This window comes from Saimiri boliviensis, chromosome 16 (genome assembly GCF_048565385.1).
Source record: "Saimiri boliviensis isolate mSaiBol1 chromosome 16, mSaiBol1.pri, whole genome shotgun sequence".
Taxonomy (NCBI): Eukaryota; Metazoa; Chordata; class Mammalia; order Primates; family Cebidae; genus Saimiri; species Saimiri boliviensis.
In genome coordinates this window covers 19590815-19608697 of record NC_133464.1, presented here as the reverse complement: position 1 = coordinate 19608697, position 17883 = coordinate 19590815, and the positions used below count along the sequence as shown (strand labels likewise).

Sequence of the window (17883 nt, the reverse complement as noted above, 5' to 3'; positions counted from 1 at the left end):
CATATATAAATGGTCAATGAACAAAATATGTATGTTTTCAAGAAGTATAAAGATGGCTTAGTATATCTGTCATACACACACTATATATGTGTGTGTATATAGTGTGTGTATATATATATAGTGTGTGTATAATTTGTGTGTATGGTATGTATATGTGTGTGTATATAGTGTATATATATAGTGTATGCATGTGTGTATATATAAATGGTCAATGAACAAAATATTGTGTGTGTTTTCAAGAAGCATAGAGATGGCTTAGTATATGTCATACACACATACATGCACACACACACATCATCTATACATACACGGTATATATACAGATGTACACTATACATACACACATATACAATGTGTGTATAATGCATGTAAACATTATACATTGACACAAATATATGTGCCTCTGTATATGTGTGTCTAGATAGTGTCTATATGTGTGTGTTTATGTACAGTGTGTACATGCATTATACACACATATGTAGTATGTGTCTATGTATGTGTGTCTATATATATATAGTGTCTATATAAAGTATGTGTTTGTAGTGTGTGAGACAGATAGACTCAGCCATGTCTGTAATTTGAAGAAGCTTATGTGTAATTCACCCTCATTTTTGGTCTAGAATGAACATACACATGAGAAGCCCCAAGAAAACCATTCCAAGAATATTTATAGTGACAGTTCCTAACTAATGGGTAGCAATGAAATGATAGCACTTTGAAAATCAGAGAGCTATATTTTTACATAACCTTTTATTACTTTTCTAATTACTATTCCATGAGCTCATACAGATTTAATAATCAGGAAAAAAGTAGATGTTTTGTTAATATGGATCTGAAATTGGACACTGCCCACATGTGATCTCTGTGATTCTGTAAAAACTTATTTGACTATTTTAAATTTATTTTGCCATTTAATTACACAAATTATTAATTAGCAGTAAAACACACAAAAAGTCACCCATAATTAGAATCAACATTTTTGTGCCTAACATACTCATATATATACAATGCCCATTATATAATCATATGACATAGGTATAGATACAGATATCAAGAGATGAACAGATAAATACAAAATAATTCACTCTTCTGTAGTCTGCTTTCTTCATTCAACAATGTATCATTAACTTCTTTTCATTTCTATAAATTAGACTCTAGATTGAATGATGGCTCTTAAAATCTGTACAGTATTTCACTAAAGAGATGTATTCTTCATAAGCTACTCAGCTTCTCCAGCACTTCCATAATCATGTACAAACATGTTTAAATATATTTTTGACTGTTTAGGGAAAATTTCTAAATATAAATTTGGAAATGCAAAGTATAAATATCAAAAATATATACTGTTTTAAAGTGTGTAATGCATATTGTCATATTGCCTTTCCGAAACATGTGAGAAATATGCAAATTTTTGCCATCACTAATGGTCATTAAAGTTTTTTTTTTTTTTTTTTTTTTTTTTTTTGAGATGAAGTTTCATTTTCATTGCCCAGGCTGGAGTGCAATGGCGCAACCTCCGCCTTCCAGGTTCAAGCAATTCTCCTGCCTCGGCCTCCCGAGTAGCTTGGATTACAGGTGACTGCCACCACGCCCAGCTAATTTTTGTATTTTTAGTAGAGATAGTGTTTCACCTTGTTGGCCAGGCTGTTCTTGAACTCCTGACCTCAGGTGATCCACCTGCCTCAGCCTCCCAAAGTGCTGAGATTACAGGTGTGAGCCACCATGCCCAGACATTAAAATTCTTTCAATTTTTGACAGTTTATCAAGTATCTTAATTTACTTTTCAAAAAATCACCAGTGATGTAGAAATATCTAAAACAATGTATTAATGCCTCTTTCAGTTGTAATAGAAAATTAAGCGATTACAGGCCTGGAATTACAGGCGTAAGCAACACGTTGGTGAACAAGGCCCTTATGTTCAAGTTGTCCAATCAACATTCAATTCAGCTAATATTACTGTTATTCAGCTAATGTTTCTTCAACTCACCCACAGGGATTTCCTTATACACATTATCAAATGCCATGTTGAAATCCATTTCAGGTGGGAAAAGGATTCTATGCAAAAATCAGAAGATCTAGGCTTTCCTCTTCCCCTGTAACTGGCTGTTTAATTCCCTTATTGAACTTCATTGTCATCTCTAAAATATAAGAATTCTCTTAATGATTTTTTCCATTGTCTTTCAATTTTAGCAGCAGAACACTTCAGTCTATTTTCCAAAGTCCAGGATAAACCTCTTTCACAAAAAAAAAGTTTTCAATAACCATTATCCAAGTTCTTTCACCTTTTCCTCAATTAAGGACGTCTGACCATGTGCAGCACATGTAAATATCAGTTGCTTTAGACAGGAAGACAAACTCCATGATGGCAGTTATTTGGTGCCGTAGACAGAAAGACAAGTGCAACACGTACCCTATGGTCACTATGACGATACTACCTTGAGTGAGGCTCACTTAAGGTAGTATCATCATAGTCTCGCTCTGTCATCCAGGCTGGAGGGCAGTGCCCTGATCTCCACTTACTGCCACCTATGCCTCCCAGGTTCGAGCAATTCTACTGCCTCAGCCTCCCAAGTAGCTGTGACAACAGGAGTGCAGCACCACGCCTAGCTAATTTTTTGTATTTTTGGTAGATATGGGGTTTCACTGTGTTAGCCAGGATGGTCTCGATTTCCTGACCTTGTGATCCGCCGGCCTTGGCCTCCCAAAGTGCTGGGATTACAGGTGTGAACCACCATGCCCTGCCAATACTACCACTTTAATAATAAATTGATTAATTTTTTTGTTTCTTTGGGACAACTCTTTGCTGCATATGTTTTTCCTCAGATTTCTGGATTTGGGGTGTCCTTTAGGAATTCTTGTTTGGTCTTAATTTTAACATGCTGCTTAGCCCCAGGACATAAATTTCAATTATGTGAATATTACAGTCTGTAGTTACTTCAGCCTGTGAAAGAATTTTAAGAGAGAAATTCTGCGTTTGATTTTACTATGGGCTTCATCATGGGATTAAGGCGTATATGGCCTTCCAAGGTGATGGTATACAAAGAAGAGAATTTATTTTGTTGAATTATTAACCTATTATTTTGTAAGTTTTTTATAGTTGAAGGTCATACATCTCATTTTATGTTCATCAGACTACTTATTTTCCACATATGCATTACAAACTAAATAAATGAGCATGCAAGAGAAATAAGTGTATGCTATGTTTTTATAGATAGCCAGGTGAAACAATTTTGATCACAGTTGAAATAACACTGTTCCATGCTTTATTCAATATTTACTCGTAGCTCCAAGTTTGTTTGGCCATTGACCCTTATTCAGAGAAGATTGTTGGTAGCGGTTTTCCCTCAGCCTGAGCACCTTAACCAATGGATTTGTAGCCGTTATGCAAATTCATTGCAGTTTCATAGGTTGGGAAAGGAAAATGGCCATCAAAGGTCACCAATTTATATTAATGCAATAGGATTTGGTAAAGCACATAAAAATTCAAATTGAGCCCCTGGTTTTCTTTTAACAACTGGTACATAAAGTGATGTGTTATCTTGGTTTTCCATTTAAACTCCCAGTTTTTGATTTATGATAATATTATTCTGAAATACCTATTTCTCAATCATTGAGTAAGATTTTAAAATTACTGAAAGCATATAGAGTGGTTTATAACCTTCCTAATGTTGAGAGAAAGCCAATTTCTTCTTTAAGATGTATCCTTTCACACCAACATCTTACAGCAATATATATAATACATAATATATTAACATATAATATATATAATATTACAGCAACATATAAATAATAATAGTACTGTTCACACAAGAGTTTTTAGTATGAACCCTGCATGAATTTGAGGCTGTGCCAGGCAGTCATTTGTCAGGCTTTATGAGGTAAGTAAGTTACAGAAATAGAGGCACATTACAAACATAATGATTCCTCTAGGAGTCACTTCATTCTGGCTATCAATGTGGTTAGACTCTAAAGAATTCTTGAAATTAAATGGAAGCCTTGCTTGGGAACTGATTCAAAAAAAAAGAAAAGCAACAGAAATGTATTTTAATTTTTAGTATTTTTCTTGCTTTGGTATTTTTCACACCCCATCCCACCATCATCTATTTCAAGACAAGTGCATTTATATAAACCTCGATATTTTCCAGTATTGTTTAAATTGGACAATATCTTGTTTTTGTTATTTTAATGAAGCTAAATAATGAATTGGAACATTGCATGCCATGTAAAGATAATGTTATGGAAAAGTAACCTGCCATTACTATTCTGCAAGAAGTAATTCTCTGTTACAATGTAACCACCCACAGGTATGATCTGATGGATGGATTCAGGTTTGATTTTTGTGCCCAATCTTGAAATCTTACCACTTGCTTTAAGAGATAGAGAGTAGAATGATGGTTACCAGAGGCTGGGAAGAGCAGCAGGGATCAGGGAATACAGCAGGGTTGGTTAAAGGGTACAAAAATCCAATTAGATAGAATACAATGAATAATATCTAGTATTTCGTAGCTTAATAATGTGACTCTAGTTAACAATAACTTAGTATATGTTTAAAAATCACTATAGGCATGGAATTGGAACATTCCTAACACAAAGAAATAATAAATGCTTGAGGTGATGAATACCCTAATTGCCCTGATGTGATCATTACACATTGTATGCCTGTATCAAAACATCACATGTACCCCCATAAATATGTACAACTATTATGTGGTCATAAAATTAACTATCACATTCTTTAAGATGGCTTTCTGGGAAGGAAATATTTCCAATTAAACTTATTAAACACATTTTCCCTTCAATAGACATAGATAAATACTATGTATTTATAGTAGAAAATGTATAGTAGAAAAAAATGTTTAAGCCATACAGACTTTTTTTCACCTCTCACTCCTTATAGAAATAATCTCCATATAAGTTGAGTTTTAAGTAAAACACAAGAAACCACATTTTTAACCTCCAGAATTCTAGATTCAGAACTTTTCTGGCTTGTTGTTGAAATCAAATGGCTACTATAAACTTCAACAAACAAGAAGAGCAAAATAATAGTCTCCCCAAATGTAAAAAAAAAAAAAATGGTTTTTTGTGCAGAAATGGATAAAAGATGTCTAGCAAAAATGTAGTTTGACATGTAAATGTTATTCTTCAGAATCAGGATAACAATTACCTATATATAGAATTATCATTTAAGTTGAATTTTAAATAAGGCAGACAGACCAGTGTATTAATGTTTTCTCTTTTAAACTTTGTTGAGTTGATTTTGAAAGAAACAAAATGTATGTTTCCTGTTAGCCTCTTACTCATCCATCAGGTTCATTTCACGTGACTATCACCTGGCTCAGCCATCTTTTTAAATCACCAGAAAAACTGAGAATTTGCCATGAATCCTGGAAACACAAAGAGAAATACACGTAAAAACAGAGAGCTATAAAGCATATGTAGACATCTGCACCTACATCAAACTTTTCTTTATAGCTCATAATCAACTATTGAGACCTCAGAGTGAGGCTGGATAGAATATGAGTTTAAACCTCATTTTTTTTACATTATCTTACCTTAAATGAGTATTTCTGCAAGTATTCACTCTGTGTGTGTATGTATGTGTATGTGTTTTCAACCAAATTATGCTTTTTTAAAATTATTTTAAAAAAAAGCACACAAAGGAGCTTAAAAAAAAAAAGTAAAGAAAAAAACAAGGTGAACCTCATAAAGACAAAGAGATTGGTAGTTTACCAGAGGCCATGAAAGGTGGCAGGGAAGAGAGTGATAAAGAAAGGTTGATTAATAGATACAAGTAAACAGTTGGAAGAAAGAAGACCTGGCACTCAATAGATCAGTCGGGTGACTATGGTTAGCATTCATTGATTATACATTTCAACTTGATTAGGAGAGAATAATTCAAAAAATTTTTGAAGCTTTATTGCTTGTTTTAGTTTTGTCTTTTACTTTTTTTCATTTAAGCAACTAAATATTTGTAGATACCAGCCAAAACAAGTTTGTCTTCCATTGAATTTCATTTTTTAGAATTTCTAGGGTCATAAGTAGTTTCCAGTATGCAGAGAGGTGATTATAAAATTACAGAAATGTTTTAACCTATTTAAGTAAGGGTTCTTTGAAATTACAATTAATGTAAAGCAGATTACATTAGCCATCATTTGCAAAGCCATTTTCTTTGTATAATGTTATTTTTCACATATGTGATAAACTTATTCAACAATGCTTCAAGATATGACTAAACCATAAAAAATTACTGTATCTTCACCAATTTTAGACAAAATTATTATTATTTTCCTTTTCTCTCTTTTTTAAAAATTGAACTTTAGGGTCTGGGGTACGTGTGCAGAACATGCATGATTGTTGCATAGGTACATACATGGCAATGTGGTTTTCTGCCTCCATCCCCCGTCACCTATATCTGGCATTTCTCCCCATGTTATCCCTCCCCAACCTCCCCAGTCCCCTGCTGTCCCTCCCCAGCCCCTCCAACAGACCCCAGTGTGTGACGCTCCCCTCCCTGTGTCCATGTGTTCTCATTGTTCAACACCCGACGATGAGTGAGAACATGCAGTGTTTGATTTTCTGTTCCTGTGTCAGTTTGCTGAGAATGATGGTTTCCAGATTCATTCATGTCCCTACAAGGGACATGAACTCATCGTCTCCTATGGCTGCATCATATTCTATGTGTATATGTGCCACAATATAATTCAAAATTTTTTAGTAGAAAGAGAAGGTAAATGTCTAAGGTGTTGGAGAGTCCAGCTGCCCTGATTTGATTATATGAAGGTATTGAATTATCACATGTACCACAAAATATGTGTATCAATAATAAAGAAAAATCAAATGAAACAATTCAATATCTTTAAAAAGCACACAAAAATTTAAAATGTAACTACAGCATTTACCAATTAATAAAGGACTTAAAAATCTAGCCTCTTTAGATTCATCATGTAATTTTAACTATATCTTTCTCTTAAATATTGAAAGCATATATCCTTGTGCCCAGATATATGATATACTTTAAATGGTGGCACATCTAGCATAGGCCCCTTTAAGATTGACAACAATCTCCTATGAGACACTAGTCTTCTGTTCCCCTGATCTGTTAAACAGTACCCACCAGGAGTGATAGACTTAGCTGTCAGATGACTATATGTGGCACATAAGTGATGTCCTCAAAAAGTGCTTAATAGGTTGCTTTGCCAAATTTTGATCATTATTTTTAATGTATTTATTAGTTCACATATTTCACTACACTTTCCCAATTCCCTATATCTATCCTCACTTTGCCTTCAGTACACACACACACACATATATGAGATATATATATATATATGATATATATAAAATCTAAAACTTTAGTATACATTTCACAAAAGTATGAGGAATACAAGAAGCATAAACAGCCAGATGGCAGCTGGGGGAGGCTTTCTTACCATCAGAAAATATTGTTTATTCATTTACCGTAATTAAAGAAAAATACAGTTGAGCTCTCAGACTGTCTTTCTTGACCTCTATGCCGGAAGCAAGTATGTGAATATTTGGAGATTAGTGACTGGCTTATTGGATCATATGGTCATATTAATAGTCCTAATAAGGATCTAAGTTTGAGTTCAGTGTCCATTTATTCCTTTGGCCATCACTGCACTTATCATTCACTGTGTTTACATCATAATGGCACAGTAAATACAGCACAGAGGAAGGCAACACAGTTCCTGCCTCTGTGGGCTCACATTCTAGAATAAACAGACATAAGCAAATAATGATAAATGCAATCATTTTGCAGACAGAAAAATGCCATGCCACGGGGAAGTATATAAGGATCAGGAAGCCACATTTGCCTTGATGATGTTTACTTGAAGATCACATGGATCAAACTGTGCATGAAGCCTTTTGTTGTTTAAAGCATGAAATGGAATCTAGTCCTGTACCTAAGCAGATTAATCAGCAGACTGTAACATTTGATTTAGGAGATTCTGAAGCCAGCGTCATATTCAAACCAATTTCCAAAGCTTATATACTTTTTCCAAGTATCCATATTGTGTTTGTTTTTTGTTGTTGTTAAGGCAGTTAAATCTGTTTTCTAAATATTATCTGAGGGACATTTTCCTCAGCTAAAAACCAATGAAACTGAATAAGTTGTGAAAAAATATGGCCAAGTTTTATGTAAGAAAGAGTGGGATTAGGCAGTACAGATGACACAGAGCAGAGCTTAAGGACAAGCTCAGGTAAGCCCCAGGAAGATAAAAGCAAGCATTGCTTGGAGTGAAAGAAGTTTCTGCAGTGAGCACTACATTTTAATGTTTCTGGACACAGCAGGATTGGGAGATACATAGCCCATATAAAGATATAAAAGCAAATAAATAAATAAATAAATATATATGTGTGTGTGTGTGTGTGTGTGTGTATACATATATATATAAGATATATGTCTTCGTTAAAGTTAAATATAAAGATATGTAGGTAGCTATATATCTTTGCTTTTAATCTGTAATACCCATCTTCTAGTTTATCAACACCAGTGTTTCCCAGATGTAAAAATATGAGTCTTACATTAGCTCCTTTTTTGATGGAAAGGTACAGTTTGAGGATCCTACAACCCACTCTATAGTAATAAGCGTGGAAGTTTTGGGGAAGTTCCTCTTAGATGACAATTTACCTGTGATTCCATCTAATCCATTTAGATATAGTTTCCACTGCAGTGGGTATGGGGAGTTTGTGGCAAACTATTCCACAAGAGTTGGCTTCCTGATTTTCAGAGACTTCAAGCAGTGCTGTTGTGTTGTTCATTATACTGAATAAAAGTCCCTCATCCCCCATTTCTTTAACCCCTCAGCTTTTTTGACATAATTTGTATGCTTTGATGACTTCTGGGCCACCACTCAGATTCATTCCTTCACTGTCAGTCATTCAGCCATTTAAATCATTTTTGCTTTCATTCAACGCATCATCTTGAGCACTAAATATTCTTTGTGTTTAGTGTTGTATAAAAAGCACTTCACAGGGTCCCTAACATGGAGCTTGCCAACTGGTAGACAAATAAGATATGTTTGACAAGGAAGTTAAGTAATTATATACATGAGTTAAAAAAGAATAACTCAGATTTCGTGGCTAAGATCAGTGTGAGTTGGAGTGGTCAAAAACAAAAGTTGAACCGGAGCGAAACTTAAGCAGAGTCTTGAAGGATGGGTAAGAAGAGAGAGCTGGATGTGGGATAAAATGAGGAAGTTCCATGGAGGGCAAGACATTTGCAGTGAAACTTGAGTCTGGCATATCCAGGAAACAGGGATATCAACAATATGGTATGTAGTACCTGGAATATGATAGCTGTTGAATGAAAGAATGAATTAATGTATGTACATAAACAGGAACTAGAAGAAAATTTGGAAAGGGAAATGGTTGGCAGTACAATTTTAATGAAGAACTCATAAACAACATGATTGACAGAGAGCTATACTATAATAAAAAGGCCTGAAGAGGTTATTTCGTGTATGATCCAAAACAACCAGTTTTCATCTGCCATCAATTTTATTTGTGTCTGTCAAGGCCTTTAAGGAAATGGAAAAATCAAATTATTTATCTAGTGAATATAAATATTAGGACAACATGGTTTAATTAAGGAATGTTGATCAGGCAATTGTGCTTTAAAAACATGTTTCTGATTATATGGAAGTTACAGGTTAATCAAGTAGTTTGGAAAATAATAAATTAGATAATTATGCAGGTTAAATCATATTGTCAGTCTCTCCTAGCCACACGAATGCATCACTTTTACTTCTGAAAATAATTTGTGCACTCATACAAAATTTCTCAGCTTCATCCTTCAACTATGAGTCTGAGATTGCTAATGAAACTTGTGCCCTAAATCTCTTTATTTTACTGAACTATCTGTATGATTTAAGCATTTGATTATTTTTTTAAGTGACTTAAAAATCTTCAGTATTCAATTAAAAATTACTACTCCATTAACTCTCAGACTCTAAAGAGAATGGATGGCTTCATGAATCACAATTAAGTCTTCTAGTTTGGGGCACATAAAAAAAAAGCCAAACATTCAGTTGGCCTCTTCCATATCTAGCTGATTTGCTTTATTGATCCATTTTTTATCTTCCTCACAATTTGACTCAAATTTATGGGCTGACGTTCTAATTTTGAGTCTCTAAAGATGTAAATTCTGTAGCCATAGACCCCAAATGATGTGGAAACACAAGGTAACACAGTGTGTCTTTGGATGAAAACACACATATGTTGTCTGGACCCTATTACCATTTTACAACTCTTATGTAAAGAAATCACCGGACGTTTAAAAAATAGAATGCTGGTGAATCTTTTATTCTTCCCTAACCTTTATGTTTTTCTGCTGCAGTTTAATCTCAGTAAGAGCTGTAGTCAAAACTTACTTCTTCAAAGTATTATGCTGATTTTCCTCACAAAGATTTTGTTAGCAGAAAGTTTCTTTACATGACATTTGGAAAAATTAGGATAACTCTATGAAGAAGAATGCAGAAGAGGTATGAGTACAGAAAATTATGAGCAAATACAGATGATGTGTGAAAAATAAATAATTTTTTAAAATTCACTGTAACCTAGATTGCAGTTAGCAAAGCATCAGAGAAGAATCTCTATTAGGAAATTATGAATATTATTTTAAGGGAAAGAAGTCTCATATGACACAGTTGTTTTTTGTTAGATAAGGCCCAGCTGGTCTATCCAGTTCTTGCTCTTAGCTAATGGCAGATACTCATTCTGGTCATTTTCTAAAATTCCTATTCTACATATGTACTCACAAAAGTAAAGAAATATACTTTCCTGAAATAGAGGTCTGTGCAGACTTTTTATATTAATATTTGCCATTTAAAAAATCATGATCAATTGAGAATGCCCCAAAAAGACTTAGACATTGTTGATAAGGATCTCAGTACATACTGATTTCTATACTTAGAAGTCCATTTTTCAACTTATGCAAAATATACACTATACTGCAGAAAAATTGATACTAATATTGTTTCTTTGTAAAATATGGCAAGCAAAATAAAACAAATAAAAATTCATGTATTTCTAAATATTTCTTCATTTGGATATTTACAAGTATTTGTGTGATACTTTTACTCTTGTGGTAACACCTCATTATTTTTTTCTTTTAACTGAACTGAAGTTACTTTCATAATGTTATGAAAGGTTATAAGGGGTAGAAACTGGAGAGAAAACCTTGAGAACATTCCTGTTTATAAAATATTTTTCAGTATTTTTTAATACTGCTTTTGTTCTGAAACCAATTGTTTAAAAATTCTGAAGCATCTGGATGAAAACTGGGTAGAGACCCCCTTACCAAATCAAATAACACATAACCTTTTAAAAAAAATTTAAAAGGTTTTTATTGACACATAATAATCATATTTATGGAGTATAGTGTGTTTTCATACATGTATATATTGTGTAAAAATCAAATCAGGGTAATTTGGCATGTCTATAAATTATACATTTATAATTTTCTTGTGATGAGAACATTCAAAATTCTCTCTTTTAACTATTTTAAAATATACAATACAATATTGTTATCCATAGTCACTCTACTGTGTAACAGAACACTGGAACTTATCCCTCCTGTCTAACTGTAACTTTGCACCCGTTGACCATTCTCTTCCTATTCCCCTTCCCCTCTTCCCTCCTAAGCTTCTGCTCTACTCTACTTCATGAGAATAACTTGTTTAGATTCCATGTATGAATGAGATCATGTGATATTTGTCTTTCTGTGCCTGGTTTATTTCACTTAGCATAATGTCCTCTAAGTTCTCACTTAACATATGTCTTCTAAGTTCAGCCACGTTTCTGTAGATAACAGGATTTCATTTCTTTTTAATGGCTGAATAGTATCTCATTGTGTATATATATCCTATTTTCTTTACTCATTCATCCATTGATGGGCAGACACAGGTTGATTCCTTATCTTGACTATTGCGAATAGTGTCACAATAAACATGGAGGTACGGGTATCTCTCTTTCACTGGCTGCACTTCCTTTGGATCCATAGCCAGTAATGGGATTGCTGGATCATATGGTAATTCTATTTTTAATTTTTTGAGGAAACTTTATCCTGTTTTGTATAATGGCTGTACTAATTTATATTCCCGCCAACAGTTTCCCTTTCTCCGCATCTCCACCAGCACTTGCTAGTTTTGTCTTTTTGATAATAGTCAGTGTAACAGGTGTAAGATGGTATTTAATTGTGGTTTTCATTTGCATTTTGCTGATGATTGGTGATGTTGAGCATTGTTTCATAAAGCTGTTGTCCATTTGTGTGGTCTTCTTTTGAGAAATATCTTTCTAGGTTTTTGCCCATTTTAAAATTGGATTATTTGGGGGTTTTTGCTATTCAGTTAATAATGCAGACATAAATCCACACACTTACAGCCTACTGTTTTTCCACAAAAGTGCCAAGAACATACAATGAAGGAAGGACAGTGTATTCAAAAAATTGTGCTGGAAAAACTGGATATTCACACAGCTAGACCCCTCTCTCTCACCATATACAAAATTCAACTCATACTGGATGAAAGACTTAAATATAAGACCTGAAACAATAAAATTACTAGAAGAAAACACAGGAAAAATGCTACATGACATTGGTCTGGGTAAGGTTTTTTTTTGGGGGGGGGCGAGTACAGACCCCAGAAGCATAAGCAACAAAAGTAAAGGAGAGATAAATGAAATTACATACATCAAATTAAGGTGTAACCTTTTGGCTGTTCATTTTTAATGGCCTAAACAGGTTCCTTTTTCTTTTCACTTCCTAGGGTAACCTTATGATTTGGACCAATAGTGTTGTTTTTTACTTGATCTTGGTCACCAGTAATTTTCCTCCTTCAGTTTTTCTAAAACTTTCTTTCCTCGTATTCTTACTCTGCCATAGAACTTTCAGAGTTATCCATCCAACTTCTTGCAGCAGGGTCAACTGCAAATTTGTTCTGCTTTCCTTAATGCTCTTACATTTGAAAATGTGTTTTGTGTATGTTTTTTTCCAAATCTTTGCTCAGACTATGTATTGTAGCATAAACTTTAGGAGCATGAAAGATCTGTATTTAAATTCCTATTCTTCCACATGAACAAATGATTTAACATCTCTGAGCCTTTGCTGCTTATCTATAAAATTGGGGATAAATAGTAATGCAGACAGACAATATGTTATGGGGATTCATAGAGATGGTGCATATCAAGCCCTTAGGACAGAGCTCCGGACCTAGGAAGTTTTTCACAAGCGGTAGCTTCTATATGCCCCCTAGTCTCCCCACCTTGCCCCAACTATTTTTTAAACTCCTACTCATTCTTCAAAGCAAGTTCATTTCCCACATTCTCTGACCCTTTATGTGATCAGTTATTAGTGCCACTCATTTGGCTGATACATTGCCTTTCGCTGTGTGTAGTATCATCCCCCCAGCAAAATCACAAAGAAGAACATGTCCTGTCCTTTAACACTATGTCTTGCACATTTTGTGTTGATTAATAGATTAAAGTGATACTTGTCATAACAGTTTTTCGGGGTTGTCCAAGCAGAGAATATGGATGACAGCAGTCTGCTCAAACAGCTGTTACAGGATGAGGTTAAGTGCAGTGACCACAGGAGGTTTATACAAACTACCTCAGAAAATGGAATACAGCCACAGAATGCTGGGCGCTCACCATGTCTGGCAGATTATATTGGTGTGCAGTAAGCAGAAATGGGACATCTCATTTTAAAGAAAGACTTTGGGTAGATGATGAGGTTCAAGAGTAAAACTGCAGGCAGAAACAAAGCTTACTTACAAGTAGCAATTGCCGCTGCAAAGGAAAAGATGCATCTTTATGAGAACGTATTGTAGGAAGGGTTGCAGGTTATAAATCCATCTTTAGTGGCATTTACACCCTCAAAGAGCTCTAGCATTAGTAATGTTATCATCCACTAGGATGATAATATAGTGTTCAATGATAGTTTGTTATGATCTGTCGGAAGTGGAAAAGCTAAGTTTTATTTTTAGAGCAGTCCAGTAAAAATGTTACACTGTCTTGGAGCACCAGCCTGGGCAATATGGAAAAAAAACTCATCTCTAGAAAAAATACAAAAAATAGCCCAGCATGTTGGTGGATGCCTGTAGTCCCAGCTACTGGGGAGGCTGAACTGGGAGGATCGCAAGCCAGGAGACGGAGGCTGCAGTGACTCATGAGCATGCCACTGCACTCCTGCCGTGGTGACAGAGTGAGACTGTCTCAAAAAAAAATAAAAAATTAAATATAATTGTTATCTCTACTTTTAAATATATGTTAGCTTTTCTAAGCATTCTCTTTTTTTGAAAGTGGGGTGGGGCGCTGTTTTCCAGATTGAGGGAAACTTTCTTTGTATTTTCTCTCTTGTTTATTGTAGAATAAGTAGGGATGATGATTGATTTAGAAACTGCATTGCATGGTGGGGAAAAGCACCTTAATGCTGAAATTCAGAGGGAATTGGATTCAAATCATAGCTTTGTCCCTTACTCTATATTCTTAGACAAGTAGTTTAACCTTAGTAAACCTCTCTCTGTGAAGCCTCATAGGAAGCCTTCAATGCTGTATGAAAAATGCTCAGAATTATCCTAACCTATCTGAGGCATTTGAGAAAGGTAACTATTATTATATGTGATTAATAAGAAATTAGTTAATTTTGCAGTCAGTCATGCTGATTAAAAGGTTGGCACAAGTTACAATTTCCTGTAATTGTCTTAGAAATCACAGCTTTCTAAATAGGAAAGGATAGGTTTTCAGGTCAAATGCCTTGTTTGTTCAACTTACATCTGCTTCTGCATGAAATATATAACTGATCAGAACAGTCCAGAGGATAGAAGCTAATTTAACGAATAAATATGTTTTGGAATTTGGTTTTACAACACCAGAGTATGGCCAAAAAAAAAAAAAAAAAAAAAAAAAAAAAAAAAAAAAAAAAAAAAAAAAAAAACAAGCAAATAGCTTTCTCTCTTTGGGATTAGGTGAAAATAACTCAAGTTGAAGGATCAGGTTTTAATTACCTAATGAATGAATCCTACTAGGAGTTCTGAATTCTATGTTTGGTCAAGTCTGACAAAGATGAAATAAGCAGAGAAAGACCAGGCCAAGAGAAAAATAAATAGTGAAAGTCTGAGATAAAGTATCAGGAAGGTCTATAAACGATATCACCCATGGACAGTGCTGTTACAAGTCATATTTGTCTGAAAGGATATCTGAAAATTAAAAATCAATGAATCTTAGAATAAATACTGACTTTGAGTTATCTGAGACATGCTGTATTAGAAATCTTTGGTTGAAAGTAACAAAAACCACATTTGTTCACTTCAACAGACAAAAGGGGAATGTATCATAAGGATGCAGGGGTGTCTCACAGAACCTCAGTGTAAGAATGCAGTCTGCTTCCTGAACCCACCAAAAAAAAAAAAAAAGTTGGTCTTTCTCATTCTCTCTCTCTGTAGGTCAACTTCCTCCTTTCACCCCTGGTTTTAGCAAATCATCGTCATCATTTACTCGGTTCTCCTACTAAAAAAGGCCATAGCTCTAGATTTTTCATCTTCTCCTGCCAAGAGACCAGCTCTCACTGTAATTGAAATTTTCCAATCCCAATTCCAAACTCTCAGAGAAGGCACTCCAAAATGTTCGCTGCATATAGTGAAAAGTTTATTTTATTTGTGAATCAAATGATAATGCTGAAACAGATGTTCGTGACACTGTCTTACAAAGAGTCATTCATTTTCAAGCTTGTTACCCAATGGTCCAAAATCCAGTGCTCATTGAGATACCACCAAGATTATCATTATACATCACACAAAACTTTCCATTGATAATACCATTTTGTATTGAATATTGTGTTATCAGATACTTAAGGCAACTGAGTCACCATCTTGATGTCTTCTTTATATAGAAAAGCATTCAGATTAAATTCAGAGGTAAGAAATAGAAAATGTAGTGGGAGAAGAGGTGTATTTAAATGACTTGAATATCCCCAGCCCCACCTGTCATTTCTCTTTAGGTATCTTTGCTCCTCTGAAGAGCATTCTCAGCTTAATAGCTCTAATCTACTCAGATGTGAACACAAAGGTGGATAAAACTCTGAATGAAAAAGATGAAGGATTCTTTGTTAGCTTTTACAGACTCAAAGAACTGAGTCTAACAAGGAATTTGTTAACTAGTAGATACATATGTATTCTCTTCACTCCTCTATTCACTAGTAATGCATTTTGAGTGCCTGTCAAAAATGTATATCCAAAAATGTAAGCATATGAACATAAGAGCTAGAGTTAACTTTTCAAATTTTGTCACAGTGGTCTGGTGAGACTAGAGACAGAAGAAACTTAGTAAAAGGAATTAAAGAATTCATTTTTTAAGAAAAAAAATCTTTGAATTTATTGCAGGAAATTTAAGTTTGAAATGATAAGTAAGGTCTACAAACCTTCAATTATTGAAAATAAATACCTACAAAAAGAAATATGCCTGCAGACATGCTATAATCCTTTTTCTATGTATATCCCTTAATAATAAAACTTAACAACCAAAAATCCACTTACTGTTCTAATAATCCACTGACATGGCAATTTTGTTGACATAATGTGGGTACAAAAATAGAAATTTTCTCTACCATTTTCAATGGGATACGTTACAGTTTTATTCAGATTGTTGTCTAGTTCCAGTTTTTTACCTAACATTAAAGACACTTGACCTGTACTCCTTTTTAAGTTATTTTATTTATTTTTAAATAATTGATAAATGATCTGTATTTTTAATCATTTATTTTTAAAGTACAGTTTTGTGACTGATTGTTTTTAATCAGTCTACAGACAGATATATGGTTGGAATCTTCCCATATCAAATAATACTTGGATACTACTAAATTTTTAAAATTCTTTTTAACGTTGATAGGTAAAGAAGTGAACAGAGATTAATAATTAGTTTAAGGATACCCAGCAAGACAGAGGTGCGACCAGACCAAGTCAGATCTCTGAAATTGTGACTCTATTTAGTAGCTTCATCAGAGTAATAAAACCAGATAAATTTACTTGCCTTCAATAATCAGCATCAAACTTAAGGAACAATTTGCTGTTTAGACATATTAGTTATACGGTTTTTGTCTTAGCAACTGTCACTACCTATATCGTAAGTGTATTTATTAACTTCCTGTCTTTTCCACTAGAATAAAATTTATGCAAAGGCAAGCACCTGAGTGTTTGTTTACCTATGTGTTGGTATGACACGAATTTCTTCTTAAATGTAAGTTTATGGGAACTATGATGTCTTTACGGCCTTATAGAAGAAACAAAAATATATTACAATATTTGATGGGAGGCAGGGAGTGGTTATAAAGAATGAAAATATAAATTATAAAAAAAGAGAGAGACAGTGAATCTTATGACCCAAGAAGATTTTCTCCATAAAAATTAGCCAGTTAAAAGTTTTATCACAGCAGTTTGTAGCCACATAGATTTCTGCCTAAAGGTAAAGGCAGATTAACCGAGTATGAACAGCAGTTCAACCAATAACTCAGATTAAAAGAGAAAGGAATAAATTGCAGGCTTCATAAATGTTTTCAGTATGTCAAGGTCAGAGAAGGACAAGAGTCTGAATAGCAATGGTTTTCAAAGTCTGAATAGTTGTGATACTATGTGATTAGAGCACAAATGAGGCCACCTATTGTATTTAGGAAATGACAGATCATGTACTGACTAAACTGCAGAGTTCCCAGATGATTCGGTGAATAAATCTCCTACAGCCAGTGAGAAATCAAGCAACTAGAGTGCCAGGGGTTTCCCTTTGTGTTTGCAGCATTTACACTTGTTTGTGTTTGCAGTAATATAACAATGCTGATGACTTAGATGGTGATGCTAATTCTCTCCTTCTAAG

At 34.2% G+C, this 17883-nt stretch overlaps 1 protein-coding gene and 1 long non-coding RNA gene across 4 annotated transcripts in view; both read left to right on the top strand.

Annotated features, from left to right (window-relative positions):
* GPC6 (glypican 6) overlaps positions 1-17883 on the top strand; it is a 1167663-nt gene that overhangs the window by 642708 nt on the left and 507072 nt on the right. The window lies entirely within an intron of this gene.
* LOC141581601 (uncharacterized) lies at positions 1478-14964 on the top strand. The gene is made up of 2 exons (XR_012514311.1): positions 1478-8381; positions 14897-14964. It is a non-coding gene; the product is annotated as an uncharacterized LOC141581601 (long non-coding RNA).